This window comes from Chrysemys picta, chromosome 2 (assembly GCF_011386835.1).
Source record: "Chrysemys picta bellii isolate R12L10 chromosome 2, ASM1138683v2, whole genome shotgun sequence".
NCBI classification, from domain to species: domain Eukaryota; kingdom Metazoa; phylum Chordata; order Testudines; family Emydidae; genus Chrysemys; species Chrysemys picta.
In genome coordinates this window covers 9,565,696-9,586,146 of record NC_088792.1, presented here as the reverse complement: position 1 = coordinate 9,586,146, position 20,451 = coordinate 9,565,696, and the positions used below count along the sequence as shown (strand labels likewise).

The window sequence follows — 20,451 nt, the reverse complement described above, 5'->3', positions numbered from 1 at the left end:
TCTGCAATTCATTGCAAGCAGCAAATTAGAGGGTACTTCAAAAACCTGGCCCCAATTTGGATGGTCCAACCTCTTCAGTGACGTGGGCTGCATGCGCAGTTGTGTGGCACCTCCGCAGCCCACATACAGAAACAAAATGGCGTCCTCCATGTGGCGTATCCTCACACGCATCGTATGAGAGGTCACGTCGTGCGGAGGACACCATTTTGTGGTGTGGGTCTCTGGCACGTGCCGCATTTCACTGCGATGTTCCCTGTATTCTGGGTAGTTGCCACTAGGGGAGCAGATGCCTTGAGGACTGGAAGGAATTGTCCTGTGGGCTGGATGCGGCCGGTGGGCTGTCAGTGGGACTGTAGAGCATTCCCTTTTAGTTCACTGTTCATTAAATGGGATTCAGACTTCCAGTCAACTGTGGTTTACCATCAACAATATTCCTTGTGCCCTTCCTCAGTCAAATACACACCCTTCCTAGGAAGAGGGGACCAAATCTCACAATGACGACTGAGGCAAAATTCCCATTGACTTCAATGTTGTCTCAACTGGGAGATTTGCATGAGGAAGGCTATAAGGATTTGACCAGTATGGTTACACGGTCAGATTGCAAAGCAAAGATTTAAGGAATTGATTCTGCTCTCACTGAAGTCATTGGCAAATTCCCATTAACACCAGTAGAAGCAAGTTTGGGAGCCTTAAACTGTTTTAAATGTTCACAAGCCAAATTGGGAGGGGAGGGAGAGGGGAGAGATTGCAAAGTAATTGGATTAATTAAGGAATAATGGCTTCTGATCACAGGCAATTAACCCTCTTATTTGATTCCTATAATAGTCAATGTAAACTTTTAACAAACTATTCACTTATCAGTGGAAATTAAGCCCAGTGTACTTTCAAGCTCCTGCAAGCCCTTAAACCCGTGTTTAAATGTATGCGGGATTAGGAAATAATTTTGCCTGTAGTAGCTTCTTTAATTCCCAGTGCAATACTTTTGCCTCCATCGTTCTGGGAGAACCAGGCAAATTCATACATCTTAACAGCCATGTTATAATGCTATGAGTCCACCCACCTTTCCAGGCAAAATAGCTGTGAGTAATATAACCAGCCCAGGAGACAATGAAAAGAGACACTTGGAACATTTGATCTCCAGTTGTAATGCTCAGTTTAATCTGGGGGCGCTTTCTGCAACTGCTCAACTATATATCTGCCAGATATAATTGTGAGGGCTTTAATTATAAGGTTTTTTTTTAAAATATTCCCTTTATATTTTCAAAGAACTTATAAGATAAACCAAGTTTCCATTGTAGGATATGATCACATCAATTTAGCGTAACCCACAAGACAATATTCTGAAAATGTCATGTACCGTCTCCCAGTGATGTATGCTGTCAAAGAACAAAAAAGAAAAATGGTATGTATTTTCCATATAGGCACCTATGTCTCTTCACTGTACAATATAAGACCCTATGTAGTCCACTTACACTGGACAAAAATAGTAAGGAACCATTCTGCACCGGTGGGTAGGACGGCTAGATTATATAGCTTCCCTACCATTGAACTCAGACTAGATCATCGAATGGTCCCTTCTGGATTTAAAATCTATGAATCGAAAATCAAATTCAGCCTACAACATGCACACCGAGTAAATGTTTCATTCCTAGATAATTAAACACAGACTGGGGGGGTCAGATTTTACTCTCTTTAGGGCCTGATCCAACGCCCATTACAACCAATGGGAATCTTTTCACCAACTTCACTGGACTTTGGACCGAGCCCTTATGTGGGTGAAAAAGTAACTGAGAGCAGGGGCTGGCTTGAGGGTTCAGATTCTCTTCCCGTTTACACCAGTGCAGGCTACACTGGGGTCATACAGTGTAACTGAGAAGAGAATTTGGAACTAAAGGAACTCTTAAAATAGATGGTAAAAGAAGTGAAATAAGACAAATGTCTGGGCTAGCCAGAGTTCTCTCCTGATTTGCCAAGCCAATCTTTTCACCCTCTTGCTCTGTTCTCATACACAAAGCATTGTACAGTCCTTTAAACTGAAGGGAAAGTGCTATGGAAAAGCTACTCACGGAGACATTGTGTTTCTTGCTGAGGGCTCTGCCACCAACCAAGCATCAGAAAGTTTCCTGCTATCAGTGTCCTTTTCCTTTCCGTAGACAAACATACCGATGTCTCCCCAAACCCTTACCCTGCCAGTTTGGAAGGAGACTTTATGGTAAGTATTTAAACATCCTGTTGGTCTCCGCCTCTCTGACAGCTAAGCGCCCATCCCCCGAGAATCCTGCCTGGACGTGTCAGGAAAACGGCTAAAAGCAACGTCCCATTTTCCCTCCTCCCCTTTCTCTAATATCTATAGAAAGGTCTTGGAACAAAGATTGAACAGAGCATGTAGGAACGAATTCCAGTGTCCTCATTCATCCAAAGGTGCGAGGAGGTGGAACATGCCACACAAGCGGGAATAAAAACATTTTAAATAACCCATCGCCCAGGGCTTTCCTAGGAATACTGCCTGGAATTTTGCTGTGTTTTTCTTAAGCAAGTTAATCGCATAAGTTCATGGCGTCAGTAACAGATCTGTGAGATAGAAAGCATGCCTAATAAGGAACATATGGAAAGCATATGTCGATGAAAGATCCATGTGTGGAAAACAAATAGACTAGCACCTTAAGAAGAAAAAAACCATTTCAGGCTATTCTGCACCGTGCTAATGACTTAGGCTTCCTCTGAAATGAGCACTGCATTTGTCTAAAAGCTCACGCTGTTTGAGATCTCGGTATTCAAGCAGAACGCAGACTTTTTCCATTCCCTTTGTAGGCAGTGCCAAGGATTCTAGGAAACGTTGAAAACTATGCCTGGCTTCTTGGCTTATTCTCAGAAAGGGGGAAAAAAAAGAAATCTGAGTTTATATGAACTCCAACACAAAGCTCCGAATTAAAAAGAAATCAAGCCCTGAAATCCACCCTACTGCCCATCTCAGGGCTACATCCTTTCCCCACTGAAGTCAATAGGAGTTTTGCCATTTTGACTTCAATAGGATCAGGATTTGGTTTCAATATAGTAGCTAAGAATAGACCGAAAGGTATGGCAGAAAGTTTGCATAGGAGGTAATTCCTGTGCAGAAGGCAGGAAGCAACAGGGATAGAGTCAACAAAGAATTAGAGAGGGGAAAAGACACTGCAAAATGCAATGCTAGCCAGAGAGGGACATGAGTAACCATGGGTACAACTACACAGCTTTGTAAATCCAGGTCGGTGGGATCCAGGCTTGTGGACTCTGTTTCCACGCCTGCGCTCGAGTGTCCACACTGCGATTTTACAAAGCCCACAAAGAGTCCATTTATGTTAATACATTCTTTGAAAGTAACAGCACCTTTTGGAACAGTTCAAGGAGATGGCATAGCAGTTTCAACTGATAATATTAACAGTACAATGCACTGGCTAGCATATATGTGCACCATGTCCCTCTACTGTTTGTCATAAGCCCTATACTGCTACCAGGGATTCTCCTTTAGCTCTTCTAGGCACCTGTGGTTTTGCAGCTGGAGAATGTAGAGTCTTACAGCATCTTACTGTGATTTTCATGCAGATGGTCTCAAAGTCCTTACAGTTAAAATGATATACAAACTATACACAGGGATCATTTAACCCATCGCTCAAATGTCACCATCTCCAGGGACAGGAAGTGAAAAAGAACTCTATATCCCATTGACAATACAGGGGAAATGTGAGCTATATGAATGGAAATATGACCAGGACACTGGGGTAAACACACTTAAGTTTGAGAAAAAGTCCATGGGATCTTTAATGACCATAAGCAGTCAGGGCCTTGGGTTTAGGTCTCATCTGGAAGACAGCACCCCTAGAAGCACATTGTCTCCAAGCATCGTGCTGGGGTATTGGGTCAGTTTCAGAAGGAAGAGTGCCACATACTGAGTCAACCCCCGAAAGCACCTCACATTTCCTTGGATCACCCATCCAAGTACTTATCAGGCCAGTCGTGCTTAGCTAATGAAATCTAACAGGTGCTCAGACCAAGCCTGTAATGGCTACCAGGATCCAGTCTGGATTCTGGATTGTCTGCAGACACCTGCTAGAACATAATGCTGCTTTGATTCGACGGCCACCGCACCCTTCCTTACAGAGGCAGAAGTGGGGCTACATTCTTTGTACTGAACAGCAATGCTTCCAACAATACAATGACACCTCATGTCTTAACAGGCACCAGAGAACTTCTGGTGACAGATCTGACGTGCCTGGATAGGAGCTCAGCTGAAAGAACACGAACAACACGACAAACCCACTTTGCAACATGCCTACGACCAAATTCTGCCCTTGAATCTGCACATGCCTGGTTCCCGATGAAGGCAATATGGGCAACAGCAGAGTGAAATCCCCCCTGCCCTGGGCTGACTCGGGGTGTGGGGAGGGTGTTTGGCCTGCTATTATGTTTGCTCAGACTCTGTTGCTGACTTAGCCGTTTCATGGTTATTACATGTTTTGATTGACCACCTCCCAGCGCATCTTGCTTCAATTTCCTTGTGTTTTGGGATTGCCGTTTTGGGGTGCATCAGAGCGTAACATGTCCCCACTGCTCTCTGAATGTGCCTCAGTCCTGAGCTGGAGGGACCAGCTCTAAGGATGAGATGGGAGTTCAGTCCTTGGCCCTCATCTTCTGGCACCGCCAGGCAATGTGATGATCATTGGTAATTATGGTGGCATGGTGGTAGAGTTACAATGGGACACCTATCCACTGCCAGCTAAACAGAGACTCCAAACTCATTTCACACAGACCATCAAATACTTCTCTTCATTGAGTGCTTTGAGATCCTCAGATGAAAGGTATGATTGGCGTGCTCCCACTCCCACTAAAGACAATGGCAAAACTGCCATTAACTCCACTGGAGGTAGGACTGAGCTGTACACAAACAAAAAGTATTATTAGTTATAAATACCCACCAGCTGAGTATGACTTCCAGTCACTACAGATCCTGTTGGAGTTGAAGCAGTGACCTAGAGACAGGGCCGGCTCCAGGCACCAGCCAAGCAAGCTGGTGCTTGGGGCGGCAGCTTGTAGGAGGCGGCATTCCGCCCAATCCTAGGGCGGCATGTCCACTTTTGTTGTTGTTGTTGTTGTTGTTCCACTCCGGCCGCCCTGTAGGGGGCAGCGGCGTGGAGGACAGGAGCACCCTGCAGCAAGCCTGGCAGGGCAGCCTGCGTCCTTCCCTCCCAGCCGACCGGAGCGGTGTGGAGCCCTCCCGGTAGGGGGCACGGCGGGAGGGGCCACGTGGCAGCGCCCCGCTGAAGCCCTGGCTGCCCCCTTTCTCTCTCCCCCCGCTCGCCGGGGCACATCTGCAGGGCAGGGAGTCCCCCTGCACCCGCGCTCCGGTCGCGTCGCAGGTTTTTTTTTTGCTTTGCTGTTCTGGCCACCGCGTTTTTTTGTTTTTTGTTTTTGCTTGGGGCGGCCAGAAAGCCAGAGCCGGCCCTACCTAGAGATGAAAGGCCTGATAGCCTGGCACCAGGCTTCTGTCTTTTCACCAGATTAGTAGTACTCCATCAATTTATACTAAGCCTTTCTGTGCAGTATGTGTTGCCATTTACAAATCGAGTACAAGATAGGTGTAAAACAAATCAAAATGACAGTGTTTTATACCCACTTTGTACTCACATGGCACAAGAATACATGGCTACCCAACGTGCACGGCAATGGAAAAATCAAGCCATTACGCTTCCACTCAATTCATATCACCAAAAGCAACAGGTCTTGCGAACACCAGCGCTTTTCTGCTTCTATCCAGAGATAAGAACAGAGAATGCCAGAAATATACAAACTGCTGTAAACAGTTTGTGTTTTTGTTCGTGCAAAGCAGAAAGCAAACACAAAACAATGCAGGCCTGATGCCACAAGGCATCACTTTTCTAGCACGGGGTTGAATCCCTGACCATCTTGGCTAATAGCCATTGATGGACCTATCCTCCATGAACTTATCCAGTTCTTTATTGAGCCCTGTTATACTTTTGGCTTTCGCAACATCCCCTGGCAATGAGTTTCACAGGTTGACAGTGTGTTATATGAAGAAGTATTTCCTTACATTTGTTATAAATTTGCTGCCTATTAATTTAATTGGGTGATCCCTGGTTCATGCGTTATGTGAAGGGGTGGATAACACTTCCCGATTCACTTTCTCCACACCAGTCATGATTTTGTAGTCCTCGATAGAATTCCAATGAAACACTAATAGTAATTCAACTACTATTCTCTAGAGAAGAATAAATCTAATTCTATGTCCTGGTATTATGCTAGAGGTCAGAATAATGATCATAATAATCCATTCTGGCCTGAAAATCTATGACTCTCTATATCACATAGCTCACGTTAGAAAAATATATTAATTGTTAGAATCTTCTCCTTCTGGGTTTTCATTCATTCCAGTTACATGTGTTAAGGGCCCTTTCATCAAATCTTCACTCAAATAACAATCCTACTTAACAAATGAAACCCATAAAGTTTCACCAGTTTTTTTGGGGGGGGGGAACTGGATCAGTTTCACAAAATCAAAATGAAATATGAAAAACTCAAGTGTGAAGGTTTGTTTTAATTTATTTTTGACCAAGGCTTAGGTGACAGGGGGATTTTATGGCAGTGGAACAGGTATTCTTGAATTCAGACAATTGAGACAAAAGGAAAAAAATTGGCTAAGATTAGAAATTTCCCGACAGGCATTTTATTCTATCACTGGCCTTTACAGGTATGTCTACACTAAGCCCAACCTCTGACTCAGGTTTGAGCCCACGCTTCCCTTCCGTCCGCACACAGCCTGACTCAGGTCAGCAAGCCCGCAGGCCCCAAGTTCTAGCACCCTGCTAGGGGGATAGGTAAGAGCCAAAGTCCCACTGGGAGTCGAGTCCTGTCATTCTGCAGCATGGATGAAGGGCATTCTGTCTGCCTGGAGAGAGAGACAAGAGAAATTGGTGTTTGTATCGTAACATGCTCTTGGAAGAGTCCCTTGGCAGAGCAAATGTTTTGCACAGAGGCTGCTACTGTCCCCTCCAGGTGCAAAAAAAGGCAAATATTCTGAGGTGTATTAATAGGGGTGTCATATGTAAGATGGGAGGTAATTGTCCTGCTCTACTCAACCCTAGTGAGGCCTCGGCTACAGTACTGTGTCCAGTTCTGGGTGTCACACTTTAAGAAAGATGTGGACAAATTGGAGAGAGTCCAGAGGAGAGCAACAAAAATGATCAAAGGTTTAGAAAACCTGACCAATGAGGAAAGATTTTAAAAAAGGACATTTTAGTCTAGAGAAAAGGAGACTGAGTAAATATGTAAAGGGTTGTTAAAATGAGGGCTGAGGTTCAATTGTTCTCCATGTTCACTGATGGTAGGACAAGAAGTAATTGGATTAATCTGCAGCAAGGGAGATTTAGGTTGGATATTAGGAAAAACTTTCTAACTCTAAGGCAGTTAAGCTCCAGAACAAGCCCCCAAGACAGATTGTGGAATCCCCGTCATCGGAGGTTTTTAAGGACAGGTTGGACAAACACCAGGCAGGAATGGTTTAGGTTTACTTGGTCCTAGGCAGGGGCGGCTCTAGGCACCAGCGCAGCAAGCGCGTGCCTGGGGCGGCAAGCTATTTATGGGAGGCATCACTGTTCTAAAAATGGCTTTTAAACAGAGATTTTCTTCAGACGTAATCATGTGCTTTAGGGAATTGCAGTATCTTCCTGAAATACTTCCTACTTTTCCTGAACTCATCTCTTCCTGGCAGTATCCTTATTGTCTTGAAAACTGCTTTTCATGCAAACACAAAGGGGTATGCACGATTCATAGAGTTTAAGGCCAGATGGGACTATTGCCAGGGTAGGCAAACTATGGCCCGCTGGCCATATCCAGCCCATCAGATAATTTAATCTGGCCCTCAGCTCCTGCTGGGGAGCAGGGTTGGGGGTTTGCCCTGCTCCGGCGCTCCAGCCAGGGAGCGGGGTTGGAGGCTTGCCCCGCTCTGCGTGGCTCCCAGGAAGCAGCCAGCATGTCCCCCCTCTGGCTCCTACATAGTACATGGAGGAGTGGCCAGGTGGCTCTGCGCGCTGTCCCGTCTGCAAGTGCCGCCCCCACAGCTCCCATTGGCCACAGTTCCTGGCCAATGGGAGCTGCAGGGGTGGCGCCTACAAACAGGGCAGCATGCAGAGCCGCCTGGCCACACCTCTACCCCGATATAATGCGACCCGATAGAACACGGGTTCGCATATAGCGCGGTAACTCCAGGGCTGCGGCAGCGGGGCTTAGCCGGCGATTTAAAGGGCCCAGGGCTCCCCACAGTGGCCGGAGCCAGGGGCTCTTTAAATCACCGCTGGAGCCCTGCAGCCGTTACCCCGGAGCTGCGGCAGCGGGGCTCCGGCGGTGCTTTAAAGGGCTCGGAGCTCTGGCCGCTATGGGCAGCCCCGAGCCCTTTAAATCACTGTCGGAGCCCTGCTGCTGCTACCCCGGGGCTCAGGCAGCGGGGCTCGGGTGGCGATTTAAAGGGCCCGGGGCTCCCCACAGCGGCCGGGGCTCTTTAAATCACTGCTGGAGCCCTGCCGCCGCTACCCCAATATAATGGGGTTTCACCTATAACGCGGTAGGGATTTTTGGCTCCCGAGGACCACATTATATCAGGGTAGAGGTGTATCTCCAGTTTTTAAATATCATTTACAAAATGCAGACACCAGAACTGTACGCGCTATCCTAGTATTGGTCTATCCAATGCCACACACATAGGCAAAAATCACTACCCTGCCCCTACTCTATACATCCAAGCATAGATGCTGGAACTAGGGTGCTACCACACCCCATGGCTTGATGTGGTTTCCATCAGATACAGGGTTTACAGTTTGATTCAATGGCTCTCAGCACCTGCACTATACCAATTGTTCCAGCACCCAAGGATCACATTAGCCTTTTACCACAGCATGGTCCTGGGAACGCCTATTTAATTGCTTGTCTACTATGACCTGTAAGTCCTTTTCAGAGGAATAGAATATCCGGGTTGGAAGGGACCTCAGGAGGTCATCTAGTTCAACCCCCTGCTCAAAGCAGGACCAATCCCCAGACAGATTTTTGCCCCAGATCCCTAAATGGCCCCCTCAAGGATTGAAATCACAACCCTGGATTTAACAGGCCAACGCTCAAACCATTGAGCTATCCCTCCCGCTTTCCAGGATACAGCCCCCCACCCCTTCTGTAGGTCTGGCCTGCATTCCTCGTTCCTAGATGGATGAAACTTGCATTAGGTTTTATTAAAATGCACTTTGGCCCAGCTTACCGGCTGATCCGGATCGCTCTCTGTACAACTGCCCTGTCCTCATATTGACCACTCTGCCAACCGGTGTGTCTTTCTCAAATTTTGTCATCAGTCATTTTATCTTTACTTCCAGCTTGCTGGTGACAATGTTGAATAGCATTGGGCGGAGCCCCAATCCCGGTGGGACCGCACTAGACACACCCCATTAAGGGATTATTCTCCATGGACAACTACTTTTTGAGACTGGCAGTTAGTTTTAAACCATTTACCATGTGGTCTATTGATATTGTACCGTGCTACTTTTTAATCAGAATGTCGTGCGGTACTAAAGTCAAACGTCTTACAAAAGCCTAAGTATATTACATCTATGCAGTTACTTTTGTCAACCAAACTTGTAATCTCGTCAGATCTCAAGAGTTTATTTACATGTATCTATTAATGATTACATCAGGAGGGGGAAATATGTTGTTATGGCAACATAATAAAGAAAAGGTTTTGGTTTATTGCGTAAGATTTGGAGGAGGTTTTGTATTAAGGACTTTTCGGCATGCAGGCCATGGCAACATATGCTCAGTGATGTGTAAGGTGGTAACCTACAGAGTCTAACTGAATCAGAGCTGGTATGACTTACCTGTCTGGGGTCTGGAAGAGAGATGGGTCGTGGAAAAAGCAACTAATAAGTGGTTGGAAAAGAGGCGTATGTTAAATTAGGCAACTCCTCCCTCCTCCACTAAGGCCATGTCTACACGTACAGCGCGTCTGGTGAAGACGCTCTATGCCGACGGGAGAGAGCTCCCCCCGTCAGCATAATAAAACTACCTCCGCCAACAGCAGAAGCTATGACAGCTCTCCCACAGACATAGCGCTGTGCACACGAGCACTTAGGTCGGTGTAACTTATGTCGCTCGGGGGGCTGGTTTATTCACAGCCGTGAGTGACATAGTTTTGCCGACAAGCTGTAGTGTAGACATAGCCCTACGTACAACTTCTTCTGGCCCCCCGATGCGTCAATTACACCAGTTTAAACCCCCACAGACCGATTCATTGATGTCTATTTTACACCACCTCACACATCAGCTCTGAATCTGGCTCTACGGGCCAGACTCTCAGTTGGTATCAATCGGTGCAGCTCCACTGACTTCAATGAAGTGATGCTGATTTACACCAGGCCCGTTTCTGTCCCTACACCAGTGTCATTCTCTGGTTGATTTTACTTCACTTCCTTCTGTTGGCAACTGCCACTGTAATAAAAGTTGTCATGATTTTTCCATTAGTCTGTAGTTCACCTACAGAAATTTGCACTGGAGTTAAACTTGGCAAGCAAAGCCTCTAGCAGGAATGTTTGGAATTTGGAAGGGAAAAATAAAGAAGTGGAGCAGACAAGTTCTTGGATTTTAAAAGGAACTTGATGTGGTCTCTGAAGGCTGCCTCGGGACAAAGCTATTTAGACAGAACAAGATAGCATCTTGTCGGGGAGGGATAGCTCAGTGGTTTGAGCATTAGCCTCCTAAACCCAGGGTTGTGAGTTCAATCCTTAAGGGGATCCCTTAGAGGGATCTGGAGCAAAATCATACTTGGTCCTGCTAGTGAAGGCAGGGGGCTGGACTCAATGACCTTTCAGGGTCCCTTCCAGCTCTATGAGATAGCATATCTCCATATATTTATCTTGCTGTTACCTAACTGGCCCCCAGTGGGCCCTGTTGCTGGCACAAGTTTTCTTGCATTTGCCACATAACCTTAAATGCTCACTCGCTATCCTTGTGAACAACCATAAAGGGCGCCTAGTCACACAGGTGTAAATGTAGAGTAATTCCCACTGACATCAATAGATTGAGACTAGTGTGTACGAGATCAGAATCAGGCCCAGGTTGTTTAAGCAAAGTGAGGTTTTAGCCTGGGTTAGGCTCTGCCGTGTGGACCATTTTATGGTCACCGATGATCAGAATTCCTTGCTATAAAATATAAATACTGTGTTAGCATGAACTGGATCATCCGAAGACATCACTACAAGCTGCAATCACGTTTGTGAAGAAGGTTATACAATGCATTGGCACTCCGTGGTTAATAGACAGTGCTGCAACCAGTTCTGGAGCAGACTATCGTGTGCAGATGTTGCTAAAGCAGCTGCTTGACACAAAATTAGATCAAATTCTTGCTCCCTTTGCAGGTGGGAAGCCACGATGCCACTGGAATTGGCATCTGTGGCACGGGGCAGGAGGGCAGGCTGCAGAGAGCGTCCAGGGAAAAGGATTCCACTCCACGGAATGGGCATTAGGTTTTATTAGCTGTGGAGTTTAGCAGGCGTGGGCAGTTTCCGTGGTAGTGACAGCAAGTGCTACTGTAGACAAGGTGCCAGCAGCCAATGGTGTATTAAGCGCTGTGTAGACCTGCTCTGAGCAGGGCTAGGTGACGTGATGGTTAAAACGCCAATGGCTGCCTCTAGTCTTGGCTGCTCTAGCACTCCCAGCAGTGGGAGCTGCACCAGTGATAGCAACGGTGGGAAATGTTGGCCAAAAAGCCTAGTGTAGAGACAGTAACATCGCCCAAATTCAGGGGAACCCCTGCATGTCTTTGCTCCATCCTAAGCATATGCTTGGGATGACAAGCATGACCCCGCCCCATCTTGATGGAAGGCTTCGTCAGGGTACCCAGCTTCAGAAAAGGGGAGCCGTTTTAATCTATGACAGTGGAAAGGAACTTTTCTGCCTTAGCAGTGATTGTCTTCCCTTCCCAAGGGCCTGGACCTTCACTTGTGTAACTGGGCCTTGTGCTGTCAAATCCAACATGAAAGTCTCCTACAAGCGCCATTAAGAGCCAGATTCTCTACTTACTTTCTGCCACTTTGTGCCAGTCTTGCAGTGCAAAGGGGCCCGGAACAGTTGGATCTGGCCAGCTGATTTGGGGTAATTTGCGGAGCCAACACAGCTTGCCTCTGACACTCCTCAGACCCAGACCTGGCAAAATTGGTGTGGTGGGGGCAGGAAGTGGTGTGGCTGGAGTGCAGCGTGTTAGCTCCCAGCTGGGAAAAGGTCCTTTGGGGACAATCGCCAGCTGGTGTAAATCAGAGCAGCCCCTAGGCTACTCTAGTCTATCCCAGAGCCACGGCTGGCACAGATGCACTATGGGAAACAAGGAGCTGTAAGAGGCCCCTGATAGTGTGTGTATGGTGAGGTGGGAGGGGCTAAGTGAATCTCAGAGCATTTGTGAATCTGGATTTATATATTTAATGCTTTTGCTACAATACTATGAGAGTTAGCATCTTCACCATCCTATCTAAATGATAAAACCCTCCGTTAAGAAGCTGCCTAGTGTAGATGGACTTAATCATTCTAACTTTAAAGCTGTTTGAACTCAGAAAGCATCGATTTAATAAACAGCTTAGCACTGTTCCATCTGCACTTGACAGCAGAGAGCTTTCATGCAAGGAGCTAAATGCAAATGGGTCTGTAGCCTCAGAACAACTGCTTAGGCACAGAGGTCCTTTCAAACTCAAGAAAATGGCTGTTTCAGTGACTTCCCCCACCTCGCTCAGCATCACAGACTGCATGGCCGTCACAGACTCAGGGGTTTATATTGGGAAAGAGCATTTTAAAGAGGGTTCAACAACTAGGAACCCCTTGCAGGGCAATTAAACAACCTAGAAGCATTCATAGGTCTCCTCCACAGGGGACTCCAGTCATGGCTAACAGAGCAAGATAGCAAGATGTTTTCCATCACAGCCAATATCCTGCTTACAGGCCCCTTGCAAGGTGCTGAGAGCTGTTAACGCCCATTGACTTCCTATCAACCACCTCAATGCAAGTGCAGGACACTCAGCATCATCCAGGAGGTGCTTGCAACTCACAGGATCAGCCCCTTAGGCCCAGATTGTGCAAGTGGCTCCATGCAGCAGTCCCCTGAAGTCATTGGGGCTCAGTGTGGGTGCAGGAGTCCGCCCCATTGCCGGCCTGGGGCCTCAGTCATTTCTTTTGCCAGCGATCTGGGTATTTCGGAGGAGGACTATCCTGCAGCCTTCAATCCCATGAACAACCCCAGTGAGGTCAATTGCTGCTATGGCTGTAGGATCAGCTGCTAAGTCTCTGGAGTCCAAGGTATTGTCTAGGGTTACCATATCTCATAAATAAAAAAAGAGGACCCTCCACGGGCCCTGGCCCCGCCCATTTCCCCACCCCTAGCCCGCCCCAACTCCGCCCCTTCCCCACCCTAACTCCGCCCCCTCCTCCCTCCCACTCCCAGCCAGGGGGAAAGGGCTGCCCCAGTGCTACCGGCTTCAGGGTTTGCCGGGCAGCCCCCAGACCCTGCGCCCCCAGCCGGCGCTTCCCCAGCGCAGCTGGAGCCCGGGAGGTGAAGCGCCCAGCCGGGGGCGCAGGGTCTGGAGGCTGCCCGGCAAACCGTGAAGCTGGTAGCGCTCGGGCTTTGGGCAGCCCCTATGCCTCCGGACCCTGCGCCCCCAGCCAGGCACTTCCCCTCCCGGGCTCCGGAAGCGCAGGGTCCGGAGGCATGGGGGCTGCCCGAAGCCGGTAGCGCTCGGGCAGCCCGGCTCTTAAACAGAGCCGAAGAGGAGCAGAGCCTCCAGCCGCGGCGGCTCTGCGTAACTTACACAGTGTAAGTTACGCAGAGCCGAAGAGGAGCAGAGCCTCCAGCTGGGCACTTCCCCTCCCAGGCTCCGGCGGCGCAGGGTCTGGAGGCACGGGGCTGCCCGAAGCCGGTAGCGCTTGGGCAGCCCGGCTCTTAAACAGAGCCGAAGAGTCGGGGAGGAGCAGAGCCGCCATTTTCCCGGACATGTTCGGCTTTTTGGCAATTCCCCCCGGACGGGGGTTTGACTGCCGAAAAGCCGGACATGTCCGGGAAAAGGAGGACGTATGGTAACCCTAGTATTGTCTATGGAACAAAAATCCCTATCAAGGAATAATGAACCAAAACACTTTACAAATATTTTGTCTGGCACACAGCTAAATATATATTGCAGGAGACGCTCAGAAGCCTCCCTGGATAAACAATAATTAGCTACGGCGCATTAAGCTGTCAGGAAGATTTTATACAGAGACATCTTCTCCCAGCCGGACATACACAAGCTGAGTGAGGGTGCTATAGGGTTCATGCTGTGGAATTAAAAGACGAGAACCCCAAAGCGCCAGCAGCATGGCTCCACCGATGCCCACCCCACCAGTCACATGACCCCACCTGTGCCAGTAGCTGGATGGGTGGAGGGGGTGCATGGGGACGGGGTTCACTGCCAGGCTCCTTCCAGCAATTACTTCCCTCTCCCCCAGCTCCTCTGTTACCTGACTCCCCCAAGCCTTTGCACTGCTGCTGAGGGGTGCAGGAAATACTTCTCTGTATTGTCGTTTAAATGAATTATTACTCAAAGTTCTGTATTAATACACCTAGTAAGGAATCTTTTTGTCAAAAAACATTTCCTGAATCTCTTTGGTTGTCTGTTTTGTTACAGACGTACTTATTGACAGGTATTTTGAAATAAATTACCAAAATAATTGAAACTGGCGTGATTATATTGTTATTTTGACAAATAAAATATGCAGAATTTTAAAATATTGTGCACAGGATTTTTAATTTTTTTGGTGCAGAATTCCCCCAGGAGTAGTATGTGCAGTGCCTAGCACAATGGAGCCGCTGCACCATGTGTGCAACACACATTAATAGTAATAGTAACACACCAAAGGGGACCTGACTAGCTTAAGGGATTGGTGATGGGCTACAGAGCCTTATGCCTCTATCATACTGGTTTGAATCCAGCCCAAGCTGAAAATAACCAAAAATCATGGTTATCTGAGGACTGTTCAATGGTATGTGTCTCAGTTATCAGCCTTTGCTGGCTGTCTCAGCAGTGACTAGAGACTGAATGATTCTCTTGTTTCTATCAGAGGGGTAGCTGTGTTTGTCTGGATCTGTAAAAAGCGACAAAGAGTCCTGTGGCACCTTATAGTCTAACAGACGTATTGGAGCATAAGCTTTCGTGGGTGAATACTCACTTCGTCAGATGCATGTATTCACCCATGAAAGCTTATGCTCCAATACATCTGTTACTCTATAAGGTGCCACGGGACTCTGTCTCTTGTTTCTAGCTGTGGTCCATCCATCCCAGGGTGGAAGTGCACTGGAGGAGTAGTACACCAAAACTTGCATTGCTCCTGTACTTCAACTGTAGAGATGAGGAGTAGCCATGCTGATCCCAGGATATTAGAGAGACAAACCTTTTATTGGCCCAACTTCTGTTGGGGAGAGAGAGAAGCTGAAGAAGAGCTCCATGTGGCTTGAAAGCTTGTCTCTCTCACTAGCAGATGTGTTGGGCCAATAAAAGATATTACTTCACCCACCTTGTCTTCTGTAGATAAACAGAAGACAACAGCCTCCAGGCCTGCAAATCCTACACCTTCTACTAGCACTGAACTCATTTAAACCCCAAAGCAACCATCAGCTAAACCGAACAGTTTGCAGAATGTGGAGAGGCCCTGGACAGGGCTTTTCCGATGCCTTTGTAGTGAGGGATAATCAATCACTCCACATGTGGCTAAGAGGAGGTAGTAGGTGGCCTTCGAGGGGTTCTAGCCCGCTCTGAGTTCTCTTGTCACTGCCGTCATCACAGCGAGCACCGTCACTGCTGCCTCTCGCTGTGACGCTGTATTCTGCAGGGGATCTGGCCTACAGAGATGACTGTACTTTGCCATGCAGGAGATCCTCCGTCTGATGACAGCCCAAGAGGGCTGGCATTTGGAGGTGCTGTCCTGAATTTCTGAATGTCACACAGGGCTTTAGCATCAAGCCTGCCCCTCACTTTCAGTCTCCCCACGCAGCATTCTCTCTAGCTTACGTCTCCCCAGGGCCTTGCAATGAGGTTTGCGATGTACAAATAAACCGTATCATGCTAGGGCAGTTCACACTGCTCCTCATCATGCTGAACAGATGCTGTTGGAGGGAAGTTAGGATGCCCCTCGGGGATTCGGGGCTGCCTGGGACACACAGAGAAAACCTGCGTGTCAGCTCCAAACCAACCAAGAGACTGAGATACAAGCCCTAGGAAACAGCCATAACATTTGGGGCCGTTTGTTTATGCTAATACCGCACAGTCGGCCAGTCTGACTAATAGGAAAGACTGACGCAGCCTTAAGTAATGATTCTCTTTGACTGCTTGGAAAACTCTGGATTTTGTGACTGTTTGGGTGAGAAACCACTGGGTTTGGCCTTGAAGTCAGAAGATGAAAAGTCAGGGAACGTGCCATTTATAAAAAATGCTTCACTTAGGGATTCCTTTAGCATTGGCAAGGGAGTGTGAGGCTCTTAGAGAAGGTAAAATTTCCCTTCTGGCGGGGACAATAATGAAAGATGTGTTTGAGCCGCAAAGGGAGGTGTGAATCCAGACTTCTCCAAAGTGGACGGTGCTGGGAATTTGGCTCTGGCCCATCTCCGATAATGATATATACCCACCTCGTGGTGAGTGCTAGTTCTTTCATGTCGGTAATGTGTAGGGCCCTACCCAATTCACGGCCATGAAAAATACATCATGGACCGTGAAATCAGCTCTTCCCCGTGGAATCTAGCTATTGGAGGGCAGGGGAAGGGGCAGGGCTGGGGGTATCCCAGCTGGGGGCTCCTACCGTGCACTGGGCTCCAGCTGCTAGTCCCGGGCTGGGGAGGGATGGGACTTCCTCTTCCCCTGCATGGCTGCTCTTGGGGGGAGATCAGACCCACCTCTGGGTACCTAATTGGCTTCAGGAAATTCCGAGGCTGCTGCCTTCAGCCCAGCTCTGAAGGCAGTGCAGAAGTGAGGGTGGCAATCATGTGACCCCCCCACACACAACAGCTTTGAGACCCCCCCATGGCTCCCTGTTGGGTCAGGACCCCCACGGTTACAACACTGTGAAATTTCAGATGTGAACATCTGAAACGGTGAAATTGGCTAATTTTAAAATCCTATGACCGTGAAATTGACCAAAATGGACCGTGAATTTGGTAGGGCCCTAGTAATGTGCTTTGATATCCACTGATGAAAGGTGCCTTGGAAATGCAAAGCATTATTATTATTATTATTATTATTAGAGCAGCAACCTCTCTGGATGCCATGTATTCCTCACCCTTCGTACCTACCCCACGGGTGATTTATTGGGCAATGAATCAGACTCACAGGGGCGATTCTTGGAACCACAGCAGCAGAGGGATGCAAAAATAGCATTTTGCATAGTTTAACTTTGGGGGCACCATTCCTGCACTAACAATGAATGAAACCTAATTAACTGAAACGCCAGATTAACAGGATGTTGGTTATGTCCTCGGCGATAATAGGATCCCAGTTATCCAAACTACCCATTATCCAAATGTCTGGATGTTCTTCGAGGCTCTGGGATAATCACGCTTCATGCTAAGAGAACACAATTCGAAGTCCTTAGTCAAAACTTCAAGCTCATCTGAATTTAAAAAAGCCACAACATAAAAGTTTACCCCATTTTGGGATCCACTTTCTCATGATATCTTTTCAGAGTACAAGAGAGGAAGAGGGTAGAACAATTACCTCATTTTAACTAGAGAGAGTGGCCCAGATCAAACCCTCATATCTTCACAGCACCAGTCAACACCACATCATTTGTTGTTTTCAAGTCTCTACCTTGCACCCATCAGTACTCTTTAGATGAAACTGAGGAAAGTTGTACTCAGATCAGAACTCTGTAATTGGCCATTGGCCGCCGGTTCTTTAAAGGACCCAACCAAAAATCCTGGACCCCAAAATTTTCATAAGTGACTCGTGATTTTGGGTGCCCAACTGGAGAACACACAAAAGGGGCACGCGTCTGAAAACCAGGCCCCTTTAAAGGTGTATCAAGTTGGGCATCCAAAAGCACTCTGAAAACGTGGACCCTAGATCTGGATTCCCTGAGCTCTGGGCAAGTTCCAATCAGGATCAGAACCTTGTGTCCCTGTTAGAGCTGGCTGGAAAATGGAATTTCCGTTCTGCAGGAAATTCCAACATGTCTCCGTCTGGTTCGTTCAGAATCAGAATGAAAAGCTGGAATTTCTAAATTTCCCACAGAATGAAAATTCTGAAAACCAACTAAACCATTTTGCTTGGATAATGCCAAAACAAGAACTATTAAATATGCTCTGTATATGTTACATTGACAATATTTATAATATTAACAGTCTATACACAATTAACCAAAATGATAAAGTCAAAATGAAACCTTTCAACATTATCAAAACAAGGGCAGTCAAAATGATTCAGTTAGCCTTTTTCCTATCAATAATTTCATCCAAATCATTACACTCCCATGAAATATTTCAATTTAGACAAAACCGTATTTTCTGACAGAAAACCAATCCATTGACAATTTTCTGATCAGCTCTAGTCTCTAATGATAATGACTAGTTTAATCAAAGTTAATGAAAACTGGTCTCCAGGTGAGAGCCATGAAATTCTGAGGTCCCTTAAGAGGGAACTTTGTGCACACAGGCGACACAGGGAGGGCATTCCCCAAGGGCCGTTGCCTCCGGCAGTTCAGTATAATTCTTCTCTCCATTTCTCTCTTTGTCTGTTCCCACTCCAAAGAAAGCACAGTAAAGACAGAGAGAGGCAAAGGCCAAATTAAGTAATTAGTTGCTTTTCAATTTGCTTCCTTTTTCTGAGGCAGCCAAAGAAGGAAAGAGGAAAAAAAAAACAGAGATATTCTGCCCCTCCCAAGCACTTTGGTGTAGTCCCTGGAATTAGGGCTGACCTTGGTTCCTCCTGAACAACCCACCATGGTTCCCTGAACCCTCATAACAGGAAATAATAAAATTTCCATCCAGTTTTCCCAGCGCTGGCTTTTTTAAAGAATACTTCTATGAAGTGAGTCCAGAGCCTGAATTGCTGCAGACCTTCCTGAACTTCATACAAAATCAAAGGAAGTGGATGTCCAACAACAGGGATCATGCAAGATGCGTTTGCTGCACACCTCCTGCTGCTGCTGCTACTCCATGCTCCGCTCCCAGTACAGCAATAAACATGGCAGAGGCACATTAACGCAAAGGAAGGCAGAGGAGAAGATCGAAGGGCATGGGAAAGAATCGGGAACATTGAAAGGTCAAGCGGCATTGTGAAGAGCCAGACCCCTGGCTGCTCCACAAAGGTGTTTTTCCAACACCTGCACATGGCCAGCTCTGACCCATGGAGCAGAAGATTGGACGAGCACCAAGAAAATGGAGCAGAAACAAAAAGATGGAGAGCAAAGGGATGGAAAGAGAATAAGTTCAACCACAAGCTATGGGCTTGATGTGGGAATCACTGGGTGAGGTTCTGGGGTCAGTGTTATGCAAGAAGTCAGACTAGATCATCAGAATGGTTCCTTCTGGATGGGAAAATGTATGACGAACCTATTCACCGTGTCAGAGGGGAACCAACAAATCAGTAAGACCGAGAACCAAAATCAAGGACACCTTGATGACTTTGCATAAATGGTACAATCTACATTTGGCCCAAATTTCGTGTGTCAGGATGTAAGGGGAATTGGTAAGGATCAGCTATGTACAGGATTGCATATCTGGTCAGATGTATTATGGGTTTCCCCACAATATTCCTCAGAAGCAGGCATTGGCCACTGACTACCCTCAAGCATTGGCCACTGGTCTGGGTAGACCAGTAATCAGAGCTGATGTTTGTTTATTTGGATTTATACAAGACATTTGTATATGGCCCCTCATCCACATGCTTTGGACACTCTAGTTTCAAGATACAGCCAAGGTAACACTCCAACAGGAGTACAATTCAGTATAATCCAGACAATTTAATAGCTCCAAACACCTCCCTCTCCACCTTCCAATCCCAACCCCACTCCTGTTTTCATATGCCCGGGAACACATATATGCCTTGCTATGGTATGGAAACTCTCTGTTCCAGGACTGGGAGATCTAGCGATTCCAAGGGAGCGAGGGAGTGAGTTTACTCTTGCAGTGGATCTAATAAGAGGAGCAGTGGTGATGACACAGGCATTATGCACATTGTCCATCAACAATAGATGGATTAAAGCAGTTGGACGGTCACAGCTAAAGACCTGTCTACACACACCAGTTGCACCAGACAGTGCGATGTTAAATTGATTTTGTTAAACTGATGGACCAGAGTGAGCTAAACTGACACTGCCAGTTTTAAACCAATACAAGTTAATTCACACAGGGTTTAACTAAACTGG

At 47.1% G+C, this 20,451-nt stretch overlaps 1 protein-coding gene across 8 annotated transcripts in view; it reads right to left on the bottom strand.

Moving 5' to 3' along the window:
• GJC2 (gap junction protein gamma 2) overlaps positions 1-20,451 on the bottom strand; it is a 114,997-nt gene that overhangs the window by 17,405 nt on the left and 77,141 nt on the right. Inside the window, exon 1 of one of the 8 annotated variants that reach the window (XM_065582647.1) lies at positions 2,067-2,456. The exons of 6 other annotated variants lie outside the window; for them this stretch is intronic. The gene's annotated coding sequence lies outside the window, so the exon portion shown is untranslated. Of the gene's footprint in view, positions 1-2,066; positions 2,457-20,451 lie in introns of those variants that run through there. One more of the 8 variants, XM_024107410.3, reaches the window with a different exon arrangement.